The sequence below is a fragment of the Oncorhynchus mykiss genome, chromosome 8 (assembly GCF_057628025.1).
Source record: "Oncorhynchus mykiss isolate SJ-2025 chromosome 8, ASM5762802v1, whole genome shotgun sequence".
NCBI classification, from domain to species: domain Eukaryota; kingdom Metazoa; phylum Chordata; class Actinopteri; order Salmoniformes; family Salmonidae; genus Oncorhynchus; species Oncorhynchus mykiss.
The window spans coordinates 78609380-78629840 of NC_143029.1; the positions used below are offsets into that span (position 1 = coordinate 78609380).

At 42.3% G+C, this 20461-nt stretch overlaps 3 pseudogenes; 1 reads left to right on the plus strand and 2 right to left on the minus strand.

Moving 5' to 3' along the window:
- The first annotated feature begins 6414 nt into the window (after window positions 1–6414).
- Window positions 6415–10243, plus strand: LOC149982137 (GTPase IMAP family member 9-like; annotated as a pseudogene).
- A 1703-nt stretch (window positions 10244–11946) lies between these two features.
- LOC110530989 (uncharacterized) lies at window positions 11947–18605 on the minus strand (annotated as a pseudogene).
- Window positions 18606–18665: 60 nt separating this feature from the next.
- LOC149982138 (GTPase IMAP family member 3-like) lies at window positions 18666–19937 on the minus strand (annotated as a pseudogene).
- Window positions 19938–20461: the final 524 nt, after the last annotated feature.

Sequence of the window (20461 nt, forward strand, 5' to 3'; positions counted from 1 at the left end):
GTCCGAGATACTGTTGTGAAGAAGTTTAAAGCCGGATTTGGATACAAAAAGATTTCCCAAGCTTTAAACATCCCAAGGAGCACAGTGCAAGCGATAATATTGAAATGGAAGGAGTATCAGACCACTGCAAATCTACCAAGACCTGGCCGTCCCTCTAAACTTTCAGCTCATACAAGGAGAAGACTGATCAGAGATGCAGCCAAGAGGCCCATGATCACTCTGGATGAACTGCAGAGATCTACAGCTGAGGTGGGAGACTCTGTCCATAGGACAACAATCAGTCGTATATTGCACAAATCTGGCCTTTATGGAAGAGTGGCAAGAAGAAAGCTATTTCTTAAAGATATCCATAAAAAGTGTTGTTTAAAGTTTGCCACAAGCCACCTGGGAGACACACCAAACATGTGGAAGAAGGTGCTCTGGTCAGATGAAACCAAAATTGAACTTTTTGGCAACCATGCAAAACGTTATGTTTGGCGTAAAAGCAACACAGCTGAACACACCATCCCCACTGTCAAACATGGTGGTGGCAGCATCATGGTTTGGGCCTGCTTTTCTTCAGCAGGGACAGGGAAGATGGTTAAAATTGATGGGAAGATGGATGGAGCCAAATACAGGACCATTCTGGAAGAAAACCTGATGGAGTCTGCAAAAGAGCTGAGACTGGGACGGAGATTTGTCTTACAACAAGACAATGATCCAAAATATAAAGCAAAATCTACAATGGAATGGTTCAAAAATAAACATATCCAGGTGTTAGAATGGCCAAGTCAAAGTCCAGACCTGAATCCAATCGAGAATCTGTGGAAAGAACTGAAAACTGCTGTTCACAAATGCTCTCCATCCAACCTCACTGAGCTCGAGCTGTTTTGCAAGGAGGAATGGGAAAAAATGTCAGTCTCTCGATGTGCAAAACCGATAGAGACATACCCCAAGCGACTTACAGCTGTAATCGCAGCAAAAGGTGGCGCTACAAAGTATTAGCTTAAGGGGGCTGAATAATTTTGCATGCCCAATTTTTCAGTTTTTGATTTGTTAAAAAAGTTTGAAATATCCAATAAATGCCGTTCCACTTCATGATTGTGTCCCACTTGTTGTTGATTCTTCACAAAAAGATACAGTTTTATATCTTTATGTTTGAAGCCTGAAATGTGGCAAAAGGTCGCAAAGTTCAAGGGGGCCGAATACTTTCGCAAGGCACTGTAAATGATGAACTTTATCGAACAAATCAAACATTTATTGTGGAACTGGGATTCCTGGGAGTGCACTCTGATGAAGATTATCAAAGGTAAGTGAATATTTATAACGCTATTTCTGACTTCTGTTGACTCCAACATGGCGGATATCTCATTGGCTTGTTTTGTCATCTGAGCGCTGTACTCAGATTATTGCATGGTTTGCAATAAAAATCTGACACAGCGGTTGCATTAAGGAGAAGTCTATCTTTAGTTATGTGAATAACACTTGTATCTTTTATCAATGTTTATTATGAGTATTTCTGTAAATTGATGTGGCTCTCTGCAAAATCACTGGATGTTTTGGAAGCAAAACATTACTGAACGTAACGCGCCAATGTAAACTGAGATTTTCAGATATAAATATGCACTTTATCGAACAAAACATACATGTACTGTGTAACATGATGTCCTATGAGTGTCATCTGATGAAGATCATCAAAGGTTTGTGATTAATTTGATCTATATTTCTGCTTTTTGTGACTCCTCTCTTTGGCTGGAAAAATGGCTGTGTGTGTTTTTGTTACTTGGCTCTGACGTAACATAATCATATGTTGTGTGTACACTGTAAAGCCTTTCTGAAATCGGACACGATGGGTAGATTAACAAGAAGTTTATCTTTCATTTGGTGTGTTGCACTTGTTAATGTGTGAAAGTTACACATTTCTAAAAAACTCTTTTTTAATTTCGCACGCTGCCTTTTCAGCGGAATGTTGTCGAGGGGTGCCCTAGCCATAAGAAGTTAAAGGTCTTACTCACATCTGCTGTGGAGAGCGTGATCCCACAGTCTTCCGGAACAGCTGGTGCTCTCATGCATGTTTCCGTGTTAATTGCCTCGAAGCGAGCATAGAAGTAGTTTAGCTTGTGTAGTTTAGGCTCGTGTCACTGGGCGGCTCTCGGCTGTGCTTCCCTTTGTAGTCTGTAATGGTTTTGAAAGCCCTTCCACATCCGATGAGCATCAGAGCCGGTGTAGTGCGATTCAATCTTAGTCCTGTATTGCTGCTTTGCCTGTTTGATGGTTCGTCGGAAAGCATAACGGGATTTAATATAACCTTCTGGGTTAGAGTCCCGCTCCTTGAAAGTGGCAGCTCTAGCCTTTAGCTCAGTGCAGATGTTGCCTGTAATACATGGCTTCTGGTTGAGGTATGTACGTACGGTCAGCGTAGGGACGACGTTGTCGATGCACTTATTGATGAAGCCAATGACTGATGTGGTGTTCTCCTCAATGACATCGGAGGAATCCCGGAACACATTCCAGTCTGTGATAGCAAAACAGTCCTGTAGCTTAGCATCTGCTTCATCTGACCACTTTTTTATTGATCGAGTCACTGGTGCTTCCTGCTTTAATTTTAGCTTGTAAGCAGGAATCAGAAGGATAGTATTAGGGTCAGATTTGCCAAATGGAGGATGAGGGAAAGCTTTGTATGCATCTCTGTGTGAGGAGTAAAAGTGGTCCAGAGTTTTTTTTCCCTCGGAATGCAGGTCATTCAGCGCTGTCTTAGTGCCAGCCTCTGACTGTGGTGGTATGTAAACAGCTATGAAAAATACAGATGAAAACTCTCTAGGTAGATAGTGTGGTTTACAGTTCATCATGAGATACTCTACCTCAATAGCTCGAGACTTCCTTAGATATCGTGCACCAACTGTTATTCGGGGCGGCAGGGTAGCCTAGTGGTTAGAGCGTTGGACTAGTAACCGGAAGGTTGCAAGTTCAAACCCCCGAGCTGACAAGGTACAAATCTGTCGTTCTGCCCCTGAACAGGCAGTGTTCCTAGGCCCTCATTGTAAATAAGAATTTGTTCTTAACTGACTTGCCTAGTTAAATAAAGGTAAAAAAATTACAAAAATCCATAGTCCGCCGCCCCTTGTTTTACCAGACGCCGCTGTTCTAGCCTGCCGGTGCGGCGTATAACCGGCGTATGTTGACGGTGACAAACGGTGACGGTGACAAACGGTACCCACAAAGTGTTAGGGCCTAAAATTTAAGCTGTCCCAACAGCAGAGCTTTCTGTTCAGCAACATGGAGTGAATACTCACCATCGCTACACCTGGCTATCAGTGTAGCCTGGTCTAGCAGCGAAATGGTTCATTCAGCCTCATTTACTGCCTTTTTATAAAAAAACATAGCTGATATGACTGACTTGTGTCACGTTCTGACCTTAGTTCTTTTGTTATGTCTTTGTTTAGTATGGTCAGGGCGTGAGTTGGGTGGGTTGTCTATGTTTCTTTTTCTATGATTTGGGATTTCTGTGTTTGGCCTGGTATGGTTCTCAATCAGAGGCAGCTGTCAATCGTTGTCCATGATTGAGAACCATACTTAGGCAGCCTGGTTTCACTTTTGAGTTGTGGGTGATCATTTTCCCTGTCAGTGTTTGTGCCACACGGGACTGTTTCGTTTGTTTCGTTCTTTCACTTTGTTATTTTGTATTTTATAGTGTTCGGTTTTACTTATTAAAACTTACCATGCTGCAAATTGGTCCGATATCTCTTACTCCTCGTCAGAAGAAGAGGACGAGCGATACAACTTGCATAAACCAATGTGGTTTCTACTGACAATTAAGGATACAACGAGCGGATAATTTTGATTAAGACAATGTGCGAGCTAGGATGGACATAGTCAGTATATCTATTTGTTCAACACTTTTGAAATGTACAGCGACAGAATTCAGAACATGTGCCGTTCTTATAGTATTCTCCCTGTACACCAAGTTAGAACCTAGGTATAAATAAAGGGCTCATATCATCAGACAATGAAAGTTCTCACAATATTCTATGATCATAATTCTCTAAAACAGTTTATAGGCTATATGTGCAACATCAAGTCAGAACAGTAGGCTAAATTATGAGGGAGGAAAGGGACCAAATTATTAGGGTGAAGCACATGGGCTACTAACAGCTTACTACACAACATACTGTACACTTAGCATTGAAAAGGATTTGCCACTAGATTGATGAATGATAATGACTGCTTGTCTAGCTTGCTAGCTAAGATTTTGAAAGTATGATTTTTATTTTTTATTTCACCTTTATTTAACCAGGTAGGCCAGTTGAGAACAAGTTCTCATTTGCAACTGTGACCTGGCCAAGATAAAGCAAAGCAGTGCGACAAAAACAACAACAAAGAGTTAAACATGGGATAAACAAAGTCAACAACACAATAGAAAACTCTATATACAGTGTGTGCAAATGTAGTAAGATCATGTTGACATGATCAGTCCAATCAAAGCAACGGTAGATATAAAGTGATTTGACGTCATTTTATCTGAGGACAATGACCTTTTTGGATGGGTACTTCTAATGTACCTCTATGGCAGCACCCAAGGGGCTTGAATGTTTTTGCTCTACATGTAGATTTTGTGGTGACGTAGTGTCCTCATGAGTGACAGAACACTGAGCCAATCACAGCGCACATAGAGAATATTACCAACCTCTATGCTCCATATTTTCCACTGGCTGCCCCACTACCACGGAAAGCACTGAGCTAGGCTGAAACACCTGTATTTTGGCGGCTTTATTAACTCAAAGATATGTATTTTTTTTACTTTTTTTGCTGATATGGGACACGTATTAATGCCCTAATAACATGCAAAACAGGCAACAGTAAAAAAATATATATATTTTGTATTTATTTTTTTATATATTTTTTTGCTAAACAGTTGGGCCTCAAAACACCTGCCCTGAATGACTGAGTCTGACTGTCAATGTCCTGCTACTAAACAGACAGGCAGACAGTCAGGCAGGCAGACAGACAGACAGACAGACAGACAGACAGACAGACAGACAGACAGACAGACAGACAGACAGACAGACAGACAGACAGACAGACAGACAGAGAGCAAGGGCGAGAGGGTAGATGGGATAGAGAGGGGAGCCGCAGTATTGATCTTTACAGTTCGAGTTTCTTTGTGAAACAGGATCTGTGGAGACCAGAGAAAGGGTTATTTTACAGTTTCCATAGTCACATCCATTTCTATTGATCCTCTGAGTGTTAAGTAACTCTCTCTCTCGCACACACACACATACGCTCACACACACACACACACACGCACGCACGCACACACGCACGCGCACGCACACACACACACACACACGCACACGCACACGCACACTCACACACTCACACTCACACACTCAAACACTCACACACTCACACACTCACACACTCACACACTCACACACTCACACACACACACCATTGCAATCATTTTCTCAAGTGTGTCTTTCTACCTTTCTTTCTATCTTCAAATTATTTGTATAGTGAGAGTTGTTCAATCAACTATGAAACAAAACCTTTTCACCTAAACACATCAATTGTAAAAAATACTGATTTCACAACCGAACGCTCCTGATTTCTTTAGAAGATAGCCACTGTCAGATACTACCTCCATATCCAACTCACAGTCTAATGTCAGAATTAGACATTAATCCACGTTTCTCAAACGTCAAATTTCAAAGTGTTTAGTTCCTTCTCTGTATTGTTCTAAGGTTAAGTTCAGGAATTAACTCCGAATTCTTAAGGTTCGTCATTAACTCTGATTGGTTAAGGTTAGTCATTATAACTCTGAATGGTTAAGGTTCGTCATTAACTCTGATTGGTTAAGGTTAGTCATTAACTCTGAATGGTTAAGGTTAGTCATTAACTCTGAATGGTTAAGGTTAGGCATTAACTCTGAATGGTTAAGGTTAGGCATTAACTCTGAATGGTTAAGGTTAGGCATTAACTCTGAATGGTTAAGGTAATATGACAAACAACTTTCTATCACTGGTTTCAAACATGCAGCCTTTGGAACCAGAGGGAGATGCTTAAGGGAAGATTGACTAGGCATACCTTGGAGATCGACCAGTCGATCATGATTGACTGGTTGGTGACCACTGCTCTAGAAAGTTGAGTGAAATTAAATCTTGTGCTTCTCTCTGTGGGCTAATATTTCTGCACAGCAGTCTCAGGGAGCTGCAAGGCAGCCTCGGGCTATTGTGTGTGTGCACAGCTTAGAGGCAACATTGCCTACAAGTAAACATTTCATTGGATGGTGTATACCATGTTTATTCCGTACATTCAACTAGTAAAACTTGAAACGTTACATCATTTTTTGGTATGGGACTAGCACATTTTTTTCTCTCTCTTTCTCTCGCTCTGTCTCTCTCACTCTCTCTCTCTCTCTCTCTCTCTATCTCTCTCTCTCTTTCAGAGCTGAGGGTTGTGTTGCTGGGTTCAAACAGGTCTGGTAAGAGTTCAGTTGGAAACCTAATTCTGGGAACAGAAGCCTTCAATGCTGCCAGAAGCACTGCCATGTGTAAGAAGGGACAGGGAGATGTCTGCAGGAGGAAGATCACGCTGGTGGACAGTCCTGGCTGGGGGAGGGAGTTTCAGTTGTGTGATACTGCTGAGATTGCTAAACATGAACAGCAGCACAGTGTGTCTCTATGCCCCCCTGGACCCCATGCTTTCATCCTTGTGGTTGAGGTGGACTTGTCATTCACTGATACATTCAGTGGAGGGTCATGTCCAGCTCTTTGGCGAGAGAGTCTGGAGTTACACCATCTTACTGTTCACATGGAAGGACTGTCTGGGGGACAGAAAAATTGAGCAATTCTTTGAGGGTGAAGGAGAGGTCCTTCAATGGCTTATAGAGAAATGTGGGAGAAATATCATGTTCTCAGCAATGAGGACAGGGGTGATGGCACACAGGTCACAGGGCTATTGCACAAGACAGAGGTGATGGTGGCAGGAAACAGTGGCAGTCATTTTGAAATTGAGACCTCGCAACTGCAGAAAGTAGAGAAGGAGAGAAGGGAAGTGAAAGAGAGAGCTCAATAAAGATTTCTTAGAGCTCAGAAGCAAAGAAAGACAACGAAATCCCTCAAAGGTTCGTCCAAGTGTATTAATGACTGATCACTTGAGCCTCATATTGTAAATGTTATGCAGTGGTGGAAAAAGTAGCAACTTGACTTACTTGAGTAAAAGTAAAGATTCCTTAATAGAAATGTACGCAAGTAAAAGTGAAAGTCACCCAATAAAATACTAATTGAGTAAAAGTATAAAAAGTATTGGGTTGTAAATATACTTAAGTATCAAAAGTGCATGTAATTGCTAAAAAAATACTGAAGTATCAATAGTCAAAGTAAAAGTATAAATTATTTCACATTCCATATATTATTAAGCAAACCAGAGGGCATGATTTTCTTGTTTTTTAGAATTTACAGATACATTCCAACACTCAGACATAATTTACAAACAAAACATTTGTGTACAGTGAGTCTGTCAGATCAGAGGCAGTAGGGATGACCAGAGAATTTCTCTTGATAAGTGTGAATTGGACCATTTTCCTGTCCTGTTAAGGTTTGGGATACGATTTAAAATAAAAATTGGAACCAGAGGAAGATGCTTACACCCATTCAACAACTCCGTCCACAATATCCTAGCAAAGCCAAAGCCTACTTGAAGGTAACAGCGCTGACATATACAATTGTTTTAAGATGGTTATATATATGAAACTATTATTTTATAAAACATTGAATATGGCCTTTACTACTGTAGACCATAGAAACATTTAAATAAATGAAAAAAAAGACAGTCAAAATAATATGGATCATGTCTGTCTTTTATCTAGGAGATATAAGAAATCTCAGGAAATACAGTGCCTTGCGAAAGTATTCGGCCCCCTTGAACTTTGCGACCTTTTGCCACATTTCAGGCTTCAATCATAATGTATTTTTTTGTGAAGAATCAACAACAAGTGGGACACAATCCTGAAGTGGAAGGACATTTATTGGATATTTCAAACTTTTTTAACAAATCAAAAACTGAAAAATTGGGCGTGCAAAATTATTCAGCCTCTTTACTTTCAGTGCAGCAAACTCTCTCCAGAAGTTCAGTGAGGATCTCTGAATGATCCAATGTTGACCTAAATGACTAATGATGATAAATACAATCCACCTGTGTGTAATCAAGTCTCCGTATAAATGCACCAGAACAGATTTTGATGGGGATTTTTTATTTTCCAAATGCTTCCGTAGTTTATATTGTCAGTCATGCTTTCATCTGTGATCACTCTTTTGACAAACATATCAAGACTGTTTCAAGGACAGCTTTTTTCCAACTACGTAACATTGTAAAATGCAGAAACTTTCTGTCCAAAAAATGTATCCATGCTTTTGTCACTTCTAGGTTAGACGACTGCAAAGCACTAAATAAACTTCAGTTAGTGCTAAACACGGCTGCTAGAATCTTGACTAGAACCCTAAAATTGGATCATACTACTCCAGTGCTAGCCTCTCTACACTGGCTTCCTGTTAAGGCAAGGGCTGATTTCAAGGTTATACTGATAACATACAAAGCATTACATGGGCTTGCTCCTACCTATCTTTCCGATTTGGTCCTGCCGCACATACCTACACGCACGCTACAGTCACAAGACGCAGGCCTCCTAATTGTCATTAGACAACTGGGGGCAGGGCTTTCTCCTAAAGAGCTCCATTTTTATGGAATGGTCTGCCTACCCATGTGAGAGACTCACTCGGTCTCAACCTTTAAATCTTCATTCAAGACTCATCTCTTCAGTAGGTCCTATGATTGAGTGTAGTCTGGCCCAGGAGTGTGAAGGTGAATGGAAAGGCACTGGAGCAATGAACCGCCCTTGCTGTCTCTTACTGGCCGGTTCCCCTCTCTCCACTGGGATTCTTTGTCTCTAACCCTATTACAGGGGCTGAGTCACTGGCTTACTGGTGCACTTCCATGCCGTCCCTAGGAGGGGTGCGTCACTTGAGTGGGTTGAGTCACTGATGTGTACTTCCTGTCTGGGTTGGCGCACCCCCTTGAGTTGTGCCATGGCGGATATCTTTGTGGGCTATACTTGGCCTTGTCTCAGGATGGTAAGTTGGTGGTTGAAGATATCCCTCTAGTGGTGTGATAAAGTGGGTGGGTGCTTTGGTAAAGTGGGTGTTTGGCCCTATCCATGGGTATCGTCAGATGGGGCCACAGTGTCTCCCAACCCCTCCTGTCTCAGCCTCCAGTATTTATGCTGCAGTAGTTTATGTGTCAGGGGGCTAGGGTCAGTCTGTTATATCTGGAGTATTTATCCTGTCTTATCCAGTGTCCTGTGTGAATTTAAGTATGCTCCCTCTAATTCTCTTTCTTTCTTTCTCTCGAAGGACCTGAGCCCTAGGACCATGCTTCAGAACTACCTAGCCTGATGACTCCTTGCTGTCCCCACTCCACCTGGCCGTGCTGCTGCTCCAGTTTCAACTGTTCTGCCTGCGGCTATGGAACCCTGACCTGTTCACCGGACGTGCTACCTGTCCCAGACCTGCTGTTTTCAACTCTCTAGAGACAGCAGGAGCGGTAGAGATAATCTGAATGATCGGCTATGAAAAGCCAACTGACATTTACTCCTGAGGTGCTGACCTGTTGCACCCTCGACAACCACTGTGAGTATTATTATTTGACCCTGCTGGTCATCTATGAATATTTGAACATCTTGACCATGTTCTGCTCTAATCTCCACCTGGCACAGCCAGAAGAGGACTGGTCACCCCTCATAGCCTGGTTCCTCTCTAGGTTTCTTCCTAGGTTCTGGCCGTTCTAGGGAGTTTTTCCTAGCTTCTACACCTGCATTGCTTGCTGTTTGGCGTTTTAGGCTGGGTTTCTGTACAGTACTTTGTGACATCAGCTGATGTAAGAAGGGTTTTATAAATACATTTGATTTGATTTGATGAGGCCAGGAAGCAGAGTAGCTCTACAGATACACAGACTAGATACTATATTTGATTGCATACCCGATACATACCAGCATACCATTCATAAGCACTACAATAAACAATTACCGACAAGGACATGGGGGGGAACAGAGGGTTAAATACACAACATGTAATTGATGGAACTGGAACCAGGTGTGACGGAAGACAAGACAAAACCAATGGAAAATGAAAAGATCAGCGATGGCAAGAAGGTCAGTAACTTCGACCGCCGACCGAACAAGGAGAAGGACCAACTTCGGCGGAAGTCATGACAGAGAATTGATTCTCTTCTGTTTCAGTTTTTAAATCTCATGTTTTGGAAGTCTGCCAAAAGTTCTGGAACCCATTTTCTGTCCCAGAGAATGTTGGGGGGTATAGCACGGGATGTCACCTCACCGTATCTCTGTTACTTAGCATTCTACTTCATTCTCCAGGACTGTCCCTGTTTTACTTTGACCTTTAACTGTAAATCAAAATGTATGACACCAGTGGCAATTGCAAGTGAATCTGTATTGGTATTTGGTTTGCACTTCAGTGTGGTTTATCATTGATGGGAATGTACTCATTTATATATATTTTTTCTTTAGGAGTAATGTTGTCAGATACTCAGTGCCCTGCTCATAGCCATAGATTAACAGATACTGTGTGTGTGTGTGTGTGTGTGTGTGTGTGTGTGTGTGTGTGTGTGTGTGTGTGTGTGTGTGTGTGTGTGTGTGTGTGTGTGTGTGTGTGTGTGTGTGTGTGTGTGTGTGTGTGTGTGTGTGTGTGTGTGTGTGCGTGCGTGCGTGCGTGCGTGTGTGTGTGTGTGTGTGTGTGTGTGTGTGTGTGTGTGTGCGCCCGTGTGTGTGCGCCCGTGTGTGTGCGCCTGTGTGTGTTTGTGTTCATGCTTGCGTAAGTGTGTGTGTCTGAATGTCTCTGTGTGTGTGTTTGTCTGTGTGTGTGTTTGTCTGTGTGTCTGAATGTCTGTGTGCGTTTGTGACTGTGCGGTGGGTGAGTGACAGGTGGGTAAAGTGTGTGTGGCAGCATGCGAAAACGAAAAGATAATCAGTTTCATACTGCTGCAGAGTCAGTCAGTGGGCCAGTCTGTCAGCGGGACCGAGACACATGGAGAAAAAACCCACAAACAACTATGAAGACCAACAGATGCCTCTCCTCTCACTGTTACACTCTCTTTTAGTCGTTTCATTCTCATTATTTATCTAGTTTGGTCTCTTTACAGCTATGATCGTTGTGTAGCATCCCAAGGACATGTGTGCCCACACACACACATACACACACATACACACACACATACACCTTTTATAGCCCCTCTATTACATGCAATTATCGTTTCACAGTAATTGTGTTTGTTTGAGGTGCTGTGAATGAGAGTAGGGTTTTTGATTTCATGCTTTGAAGACAATTAGGTGTGTGTGTGTGTGTATGTGTGTGTGTGTGTGTGTGTGTGTGAATTAGGCTTTGCTTTTGGTTGATAAAGTCAGCTGTCAGTCGAGCGTTAGTTAAAAGGCAGAGCATACAAATGTAAATACGTCCTCAGCTTGCCTCCCATGGGGCCATCAGCTGTCTCTGTAATGAATACAGTATAATCTAAACAATGGGGTTATTACACACACACACAAACGCACGCACGCGCACACGCATGCGCGCGCGCGCACACACACACACACACGCGCACACACATATAGCTTTCAACTAATATTTCCGTCCATCTAAGAGAGGTGTGTGTATGTCTGTGTGTGTTTTCTGTCACAATGAAGTTCAGATTAATTCAAAGCTTAAGAAAAATAGCATGTTTTGCCACAGATTGTTGACAATGTTCACATTCTTAATCACATTGTAATCCTGTTTTATAGCAATGAGCATTCTGTGAATGCCAGCGAGACATTCTAACACACCGAAACAGAAATTTACATTGACATTTTGGTCATTTAGCTGAAGCTCTTATCCAGAGCGATATACAGTTAGTGCATTCATCTTAAGATACTGTAGCTTTACCACATATCTCAGTCATGTTAAATATATTTTTCCTCAATAAAGTAGCTATCAGCAAAGTCAGAGCTAGTAGGGGTGGGAGGGCTAAGAGGCCAGAGGTAGCAGAACGGAGTGGTTGGGTTGTAGGGTTGAGCATAGCCTGAAGGTAGGGAGGGGCAGTTCCTTTTGCTGCTCAGTGGGCAAGCACCATGGTCTTGTTGTGGATGTGAGCTTCGACTGGAAGCCAGTGGAGTGTGTGAAGGAGCAGGGTGACATGGGAGAACTGGGGAAGGTTGAACACCAGGCAGGCTGCAGCGTTCTGAATTAGTTGCAGGGGTTTGATGGCACAAGCGGGGAGCCCAGCCAGCAGCGAGTTACAGTAGTCCAGATGGGCGATGACAAGTTCCTGGATTAGGACCTGCACCGCTTCCTGTCGGAGGTAGGTTCGTACTCTACGGATGATGGAGAGAATGAACCAGCAAGAGCGAGTCACTGCTGTGACGTTTGCAGGAAACAACAGGGTGTTGTCCAGGGTCATTCTAAGGTTATTTGCACTCTGGGAGGGGGACACCGTGGATTTGTCATCTGTGATGGATAGGTCTTTGAGCAGACAGGCCTTCCCTGGGAGGAAGATCAGCGCCGTCTTGTCGAGGTTGAGCTTGATGTGGTGGGCCGACATTCAAGCTGAGGTATCTGCCAGGCAAGCATAGATGCATGTTGCCACATGTGTGTCAGAAGGAGGGAAGGAGAAAAGTACAGTGCCTTGCGAAAGTATTCGGCCCCCTTGAACTTTGCGACCTTTTGCCACATTTCAGGCTTCAAACATAAAGATATAGAACTGTATTTTTTTGTGAAGAATCAACAACAAGTGGGACACAATCATGAAGTGGAACGACATTTATTGGATATTTCAAACTTTTTTAACAAATCAAAAACTGAAAAATTGGGCGTGCAAAATTATTCAGCCCCCTTAAGTTAATACTTTGTAGCGCCACCTTTTGCTGCGATTACAGCTGTAAGTCGCTTGGGGTATGTCTCTATCAGTTTTGCACATCGAGAGACTGGAATTTTTTCCCATTCCTCCTTGCAAAACTGCTCGAGCTCAGTGAGGTTGGATGGAGAGCATTTGTGAACAGCAGTTTTCAGTTCTTTCCACAGATTCTCGATTGGATTCAGGTCTGGACTTTGACTTGGCCATTCTAACACCTGGATATGTTTATTTTTGAACCATTCCATTGTAGATTTTGCTTTATGTTTTGGATCATTGTCTTGTTGGAAGACAAATCTCCATCCCAGTCTCAGGTCTTTTGCAGACTCCATCAGGTTTTCTTCCAGAATGGTCCTGTATTTGGCTCCATCCATCTTCCCATCAATTTTAACCATCTTCCCTGTCCCTGCTGAAGAAAAGCAGAACCAAACCATGATGCTGCCACCACCATGTTTGACAGTGGGGATGGTGTGTTCAGGGTGATGAGCTGTGTTGCTTTTACGCCAAACATAACGTTTTGCATTGTTGCCAAAAAGTTCAATTTTGGTTTCATCTGACCAGAGCACCTTCTTCCACATGTTTGGTGTGTCTCCCAGGTGGCTTGTGGCAAACTTTAAACTACACTTTTTATGGATATCTTTAAGAAATGGCTTTCTTCTTGCCACTCTTCCATAAAGGCCAGATTTGTGCAATATACGACTGATTGTTGTCCTATGGACAGAGTCTCCCACCTCAGCTGTAGATCTCTGCAGTTCATCCAGCGTGATCATGGGCCTCTTGGCTGCATTTCTGATCCTTGTATCCTTGTATGAGCTGAAAGTTTAGAGGGACGGCCAGGTCTTGGTAGATTTGCAGTGGTCTGATACTCCTTCCATTTCAATATTATCGCTTGCACAGTGCTCCTTGGGATGTTTAAAGCTTGGGAAATCTTTTTGTATCCAAATCCGGCTTTAAACTTCTTCACAACAGTATCTCGGACCTGCCTGGTGTGTTCCATGTTCTTCATGATGCTCTCTGCGCTTTTGACGGACCTCTGAGACTATCACAGTGCAGGTGCATTTATACGGAGACTTGATTATGCACAGGTGGATTGTATTTATCATCATTAGTCATTTAGGTCAACATTGGATCATTCAGAGATCCTCACTGAACTTCCGGAGAGAGTTTTCTGCACTGAAAGTAAAGAGGCTGAATAATTTTGCACGCCCAATTTTTCAGTTTTTGATTTGTTAAAAAAGTTTGAAATATCCAATAAATGTCGTTCCACTTCATGATTGTGTCCCACTTGTTGTTGATTCTTCACAAAAAAATACAGTTTTATATCTTTATGTTTGAAGCCTGAAATGTGGCAGAAGGTCTCAAAGTTCAAGTGGGCCGAATACTTTCGCAAGGCACTGTACCTGCCTACAATACTCACTGTAGTGTGTGTATATCGCAACTCCGTAGTAAGTAAATAGGGCTACCTAGCTAGCCATGAATAACTTACAGCTAGTCATCTACTTTGCGTAACAGTAGTTGTAGGAAGTTTTTTCCTGTTAAACTAGCCCTTTACAAAAAAATATTGTAGTTTTGTCGGTGCAGTAAAAGTGTTGTAACTGCTGTCGACTGTGGTATTTTGGACGCTGTAATTGCAGAATTAATGTTTGAGATTTTTGGTTCCAACTGCTGTGTCTTTGTGAGAAGCAGAGTAGGTAGTACGGATGATCTCCGCCTCTTTGGTTCCCACTGTGATGCATGGAGGTGGGGGTGCTTTGCTGGTGACACTGTCTGTGATTTATTTAGAATTCAAGGCACACTTAACCAGCATGGCTACAACAGCATTCTGCAGCGATACACCATCACATCTGGTTTGGACTTAGTGGGACTATAATTTGTTTTTCAAAAGGACAATGACCCAACACAGCTCCAGGATGTGTAAGGCATATTTGACCAACAAGGAGAGTGATGGAGTGCTGCATCAGATGACCTGGCCTCCACAATCACCCGACCTGATCCCAGTTGCGATGGTTGGGGATGAGTTAGATGCAGAGTGAAATAAAAGCAGCCAACAAGTGCTCCTTCAAGAATGTCGGAAAATAATTCCATGTGAAGCTAGTTGAGAGAATGCAAAAAGTGTGCAAAGCTGTCATCAAGGCAAATGGTGCTCTCTTTAAAAAATCTAAAATCTAAAATATATTTTGATTTGTTTAACGCTTTTTTGGTTACTACATGATTCCATATGTGTTATTTCATAGTTTTGATGTCTTCACTATTATTCTACAACATAGAAAATATACACAATTAAGAAAAATCCTTGAATGACTAGGTGTGTCCAAACTTTTGACTGGTACTGTATAACATGAGTTACAGAGGCAAGTTGTGATCGATGAAAGTCCAGCATAGATGAGCAGCCGACATGTTGATACAAGGCAGCAGAGTAGTGTGCAGTGATTCTCAAATGCAAAATGTATGCGTTCTCCACACTTTTTGAGCTTGAGGTGTGGAGCACGGTACAATGCATATTGAGAAACATCCGATATGAAATGATCTGTCATTTCTGGGCATATTAGAAGCAGACAGAAAACAGTTTGTGATGTATTCACATAGGCATAATTACAGTTTTCTGCGTATTAGAATTATGTAGCATCATAGAAACTTGTCAGTAAAATGACTACAGTGATGTGCAGGTGCCAAGTCCTCCAAACACAGCTCAGTTCTGATGTATTCATTGTGACTACAGAGAAAGGAAGGGGGGAAGCCACTGCCAAAAAATGAGCTTGCCTTAATGAAGATGAATGGGGGGCGTTTGGGATTGAAGGTGATGTTTTACTTACGATCAGACTATTCAATTTGGTAAGGCTTCAGCTTCTCCCAACAACATGACAGCACTGGGAAATGGATATTGATTATAAAAGGTTGTTGCTTTCCCATCTCTCTCTCTCTCTCTATCACCCTGTCTTTTCTAGCTCGCCTTCCCTCTCCCTGTTTCTCTCTCTTCTTTTTCTCTCCATATTTTCCCTTTCCCCGTTTTCCCTCTCTTCTTCCCCTCGCTCTCTGTTTTGTCATGCCGTCCTCGTGTGTGATGTGGCGTAAAGCATGATGGATGACCAAAGCTGATTTGAGGGCAGAGCGTCTCTCAGCGTCAGAGGCACAGGGATTGAATCCTCCTTTTCATGCAATCCTACGGATATCGCTATGGACTCCCAGCCAGCCCACAGCCTGGCCATGAAAATGGACCTGAGCTCAGATAATTCAATCAAAAGAGACCGGAGCCTGTGAATATTTTCTTTTGTGGCTAAATCTGAAATCTGCCCGCACAGAAATACCAGAGAAGCACATTTTATTTTATCGCTGTCCTAGGAAAGTGTAGGTGTCCATTCATTGTTTTTACTCTACAGTGCTTTGTGAAAAGCCTGGTTGTGGAAGTCTGTCTGTCTGTCTGTCTGTTTGTCTGTCTGTCTGTCTGTCTGTCTGTCTGTCTGTCTGTTCGTCTGTCTGTCTGTTCGTCTGTCTGTCCGTCTGTCTGTCTGTCCGTCTGTCCGTCCGTCTGTCCTGTCTGTGTGTTTAGTCTTTAGTACTCAGCATAGGTCTCTTCCTTCAAGTGTAGCTCTCTCAACCACCCCGTCTACTACAGTGCAGCTGTATGTTTGCAGGACTACTTTTGTATACTGTATGTGTGTATGTTTGCATGTCTGTTTCTATGCATTGCATGGGAGCTATACTGCTGCCTGTGTTGTAGCTGGCGGATGCCACTGTATAGCCAGTCACAGAGATCTGAGGTCTCCAGCTGTTGAACAGATGGAAGGTTTCCATACAGTTTCATCCTGCACCAGGAGCAACACAGAATACCAACAACCTCTCACACACGCACAAGTGTGCATACACGTGCACGCATGCACACATACACACACACACATACACACACACACACACACACACACACACACACACACACACACACATACACACACACACACACACACACACACACACACACACACACACACACACACACACACACACACACACACACACAGTACCGAATCATCTCTTATACCCAGAGCACTCATTAGGATTCAGTCCTGATTCTATCCTGATAACCTCTTCAGCAGGGAGACCTACTGATGGCTTGTGGTTGTCATTTGACAAGACAAATTAATATGAATATGAAGACAGCCGTAATCAATATCATCGATCTGGTAAAATGTCCTAATTGCTGAGAGGTGAAAGGTTAAATGAGTTAAAGAGCATATAAATAAACCATTAACACCCCAGGCCTGCTCTTTCTCTGTTGCTCTCAGGGATAATTGACTCGGGTCTTTAAGTTTCTGAACAGAACGTGGTCCAATGTTGTACTCTTTTAGGTGGATCACGTCAGGTACAGTAACTACCTTATTGTAATGGTTATAATAACAAACTAACAACAACCCAATTTGGACAGAGACTTTAATAGTTCAAAATATTATAATTTTTACAGAGATCTGTACTTTTGTTATATATAAAATATTGATAAATAGCACAATATTAAAACATGTTAATACTACAATGCAATACTATGCAATTCAATGTACTGTAATACAATTGAACTGTAGGTACCAATCTTCTGTCACACCCTGATGGGTTTCACCTGTCTTTGTGCTTGTCTCCACCCCCCCTCCAAGTGTTGCCTATCTTCCCAAATATCCCCTGTGTATTTATACCTGTGTTCTCTGTTTGTCTGTTGCCAGTTCGTCTTGTCAGGTCTTACCAGCGTGCTTTTCCAGTTTCTGTTTCCTAGTTTCCCCGGTTCTGACCATTCTGCCTGCCCTGACCCCGAGCCTGCCTGCCATTCTGTACCTGCCTGACCCTGACCCGATTACCAACCTCTGCCTGCCCTGACCCCAAGTCTGCCTGCTGTTCTGTACCTTATTGACTCTGCCATGGATTACGGACCTCTGCCTGCCCTTGACCTGTCTTTTGCCTGCCCCTTGTTTGGGTCAATAAACATCTGTGATTCTAGCTGTCTGCGCCTGGTTCTTATCCTTAGCTCTAATATCTTCAATGAATTAGTCTCATATAAAGTGTAAACAACTAAAAATATTAAGATATAGTAACAACTGTTGTGATTCTTTTTGCACATTGAATGAAACAATCGTTTTCACAGTTTTGCTAAAATAAAGTATTATCATGTTTAACAAAAATCTAAATCGTACAGGTAATTGGAAACATGGAGTAAAAATGAATGAAATGTCATTACAAAGGGAAGAGACAATGGATTGAAGTGAGGACGGCTCAGAATATTGTCTGTCCTCCCCTCAGCAGCCTCCACTGTGGTCTATATCATATTATACTTTTCAGGGCACTGTCCCTCCTTCATTGGGTCTTGCTCTACTGTATTTCTCATTAATGATATTTCCTTTCTGTCACTGATCTTCTGTTTCACTGCTGTTTGAGCCAATTCCAGAACTTGTGGGATCCGTCCATGTTATCCATGCATTCACTATGCGCCTTGATCTCTCAATCTCATCATCACCAGGCTCGGACAAACCTATGAAAAAAACAGCATCACATCAAAGCCTGTCTATTTGCTTACTTTACAGTGCATCTTAGTCTACATCGTTTCATCTTATAAGCATCTCAGTTTAAACACTGTAAATGTACAATAACTTTAAGTTACCTAATTTTAGGTTCTGAAGCATCATCTGGAAATCGTACATTATGGCAACTTCTCGTCTGCACCATTCCTTCTCTAGCGTGTCCTTCCACTTGTCTGTGAGTCAACCACCCACTGGATTTCCAACCTCGGCTCCTGGTACTGTGAGGGTACGAGTGCTTGCTGAAAAACAATGTTAGGAGATAACGTCTATTAAATTCTGAATCAACTCTGAATTTCCTGGTCAAGAAAGAATCAGGAAACATGGCATTTAATAATCTACCTCTAACTTGGTTCTTGAAAATTTTGGTCTGAATTAAAATGTTGTACCTTTAGCTACAGCTTTCAAGTTACATCTGTGCACCCCACCTTTATTACTCATGGTTGGACAGACGTTGTAAGGGCAATGAGACATCTTTCTTGAGACCATTGATTTCCCCTCCTTACATCTCCATTGACTTGTCATTTTCTTCTTGGCATTGCTTTTCATTCCGACTGACGAGCCTCAATTCAGAACCTGACTCCAGATTTTAAATGGAATGAAAAAGTATTTTACAATGCATTTCTAACATGGTTAAGTACAAACACAGGATTTCTTACACTCAATAGGATAGTCCATGCTTATATCTCCTCTCTCCTTGGCTTTAGCAGTCTGGATGTCCATCCATACCCTGTGTGCTGTTTTCCTTATTTCTATGTTCTTGGTGTCCCATTCCTGATTCACAAGTCACATCAACTCCTCCAACCCAACCTTGGTGCAATAGAGCTCTTGGTTTGTCTTGGTGTAATCAGCTGTCGCCATGTTGCTTTAAGTATCTGTGGTGTGTAAATAGAAACTGTTACCTGTCACCATTTCTTAGATCTTCTCCAGCAAGTCTGTGACCTGATTGTTTTCACTCCTGTTCTTATTGTCAAGAACATGATACCTGTTCCCACATTTCCCTCAACAAGCCACTGGAGGGCCTTCCCTTCACTCTCAATGTGCTGCTCTTTGGGCACATCACCAAGCCAGTTCTCACATGTGAATAGCACAAAAATGTGCCTCCAGACATTCTCTCCAAACTGCCCCATATTCGCTTGTATATTCTGCTTTTGTTCTTCCATGAAAGAGGTGTCAAGTGGGACCACCAGGAGTATGGCGGTGCTGGAGAACACAGAGACGCCTCATTCAGGATCTCGTCTTTGACCAGGTCTGGATTTAGCTGAGCTGGGAAGTATTTCCACCAACCAGGAGTGTCTACAACTGTGACCTTCCTCCCAGCCACTTCACCATTATTGCTCACACCTTTTTTGTTTGTCCTGCAGCTTCAAATGCTTCATTGTTCAATATAGTGTTTCCTGCATGGCTTTTTCCAGCCCAACAAAATAATTTGGATTTCTCTCTGAATGTGTGCATTTCCTGAAGAAACAGTAAAAGGGTTCTTTATATTAGTGAAAAAAGCATATTTACTATAATAAAATGTATTAGAGTTGAAGTCGGAAGTTTACATACACCTTCGCAAATTACATTTAAACTCAGTTTTTCACAAATCCTGACATTCAATCTAAGTAAAAATGTCCTGTCTTAGGTCATTTAGGATCACCACTTCATTTTAAGAATGGGAAATGTCAGAATAATAGTAGAGAGAATGATTTATTTCAGCTTTTATTTCTTTCATCACATTCCCAGTGGGTCAGAAGTTTACATACACTCAATTAGTATTTGGTAGCATTGCCTTTAAATTGTTTAACTTGGGTCAAACTTTCAGGTACAGTTGAACAACCTTCCCACAATAAGTTGGGTGAATTTTGGCACATTCATCCTGACAGTGCTGGTGTAACTGAGTCAGGTTTGTAGGCCTCCTTGCTCGCACACAGTTTTTCAGTACTGCCCACAAATTTTCTATAGGGTTGAGGTCAGGGCTTTGTGATGGCCACTCC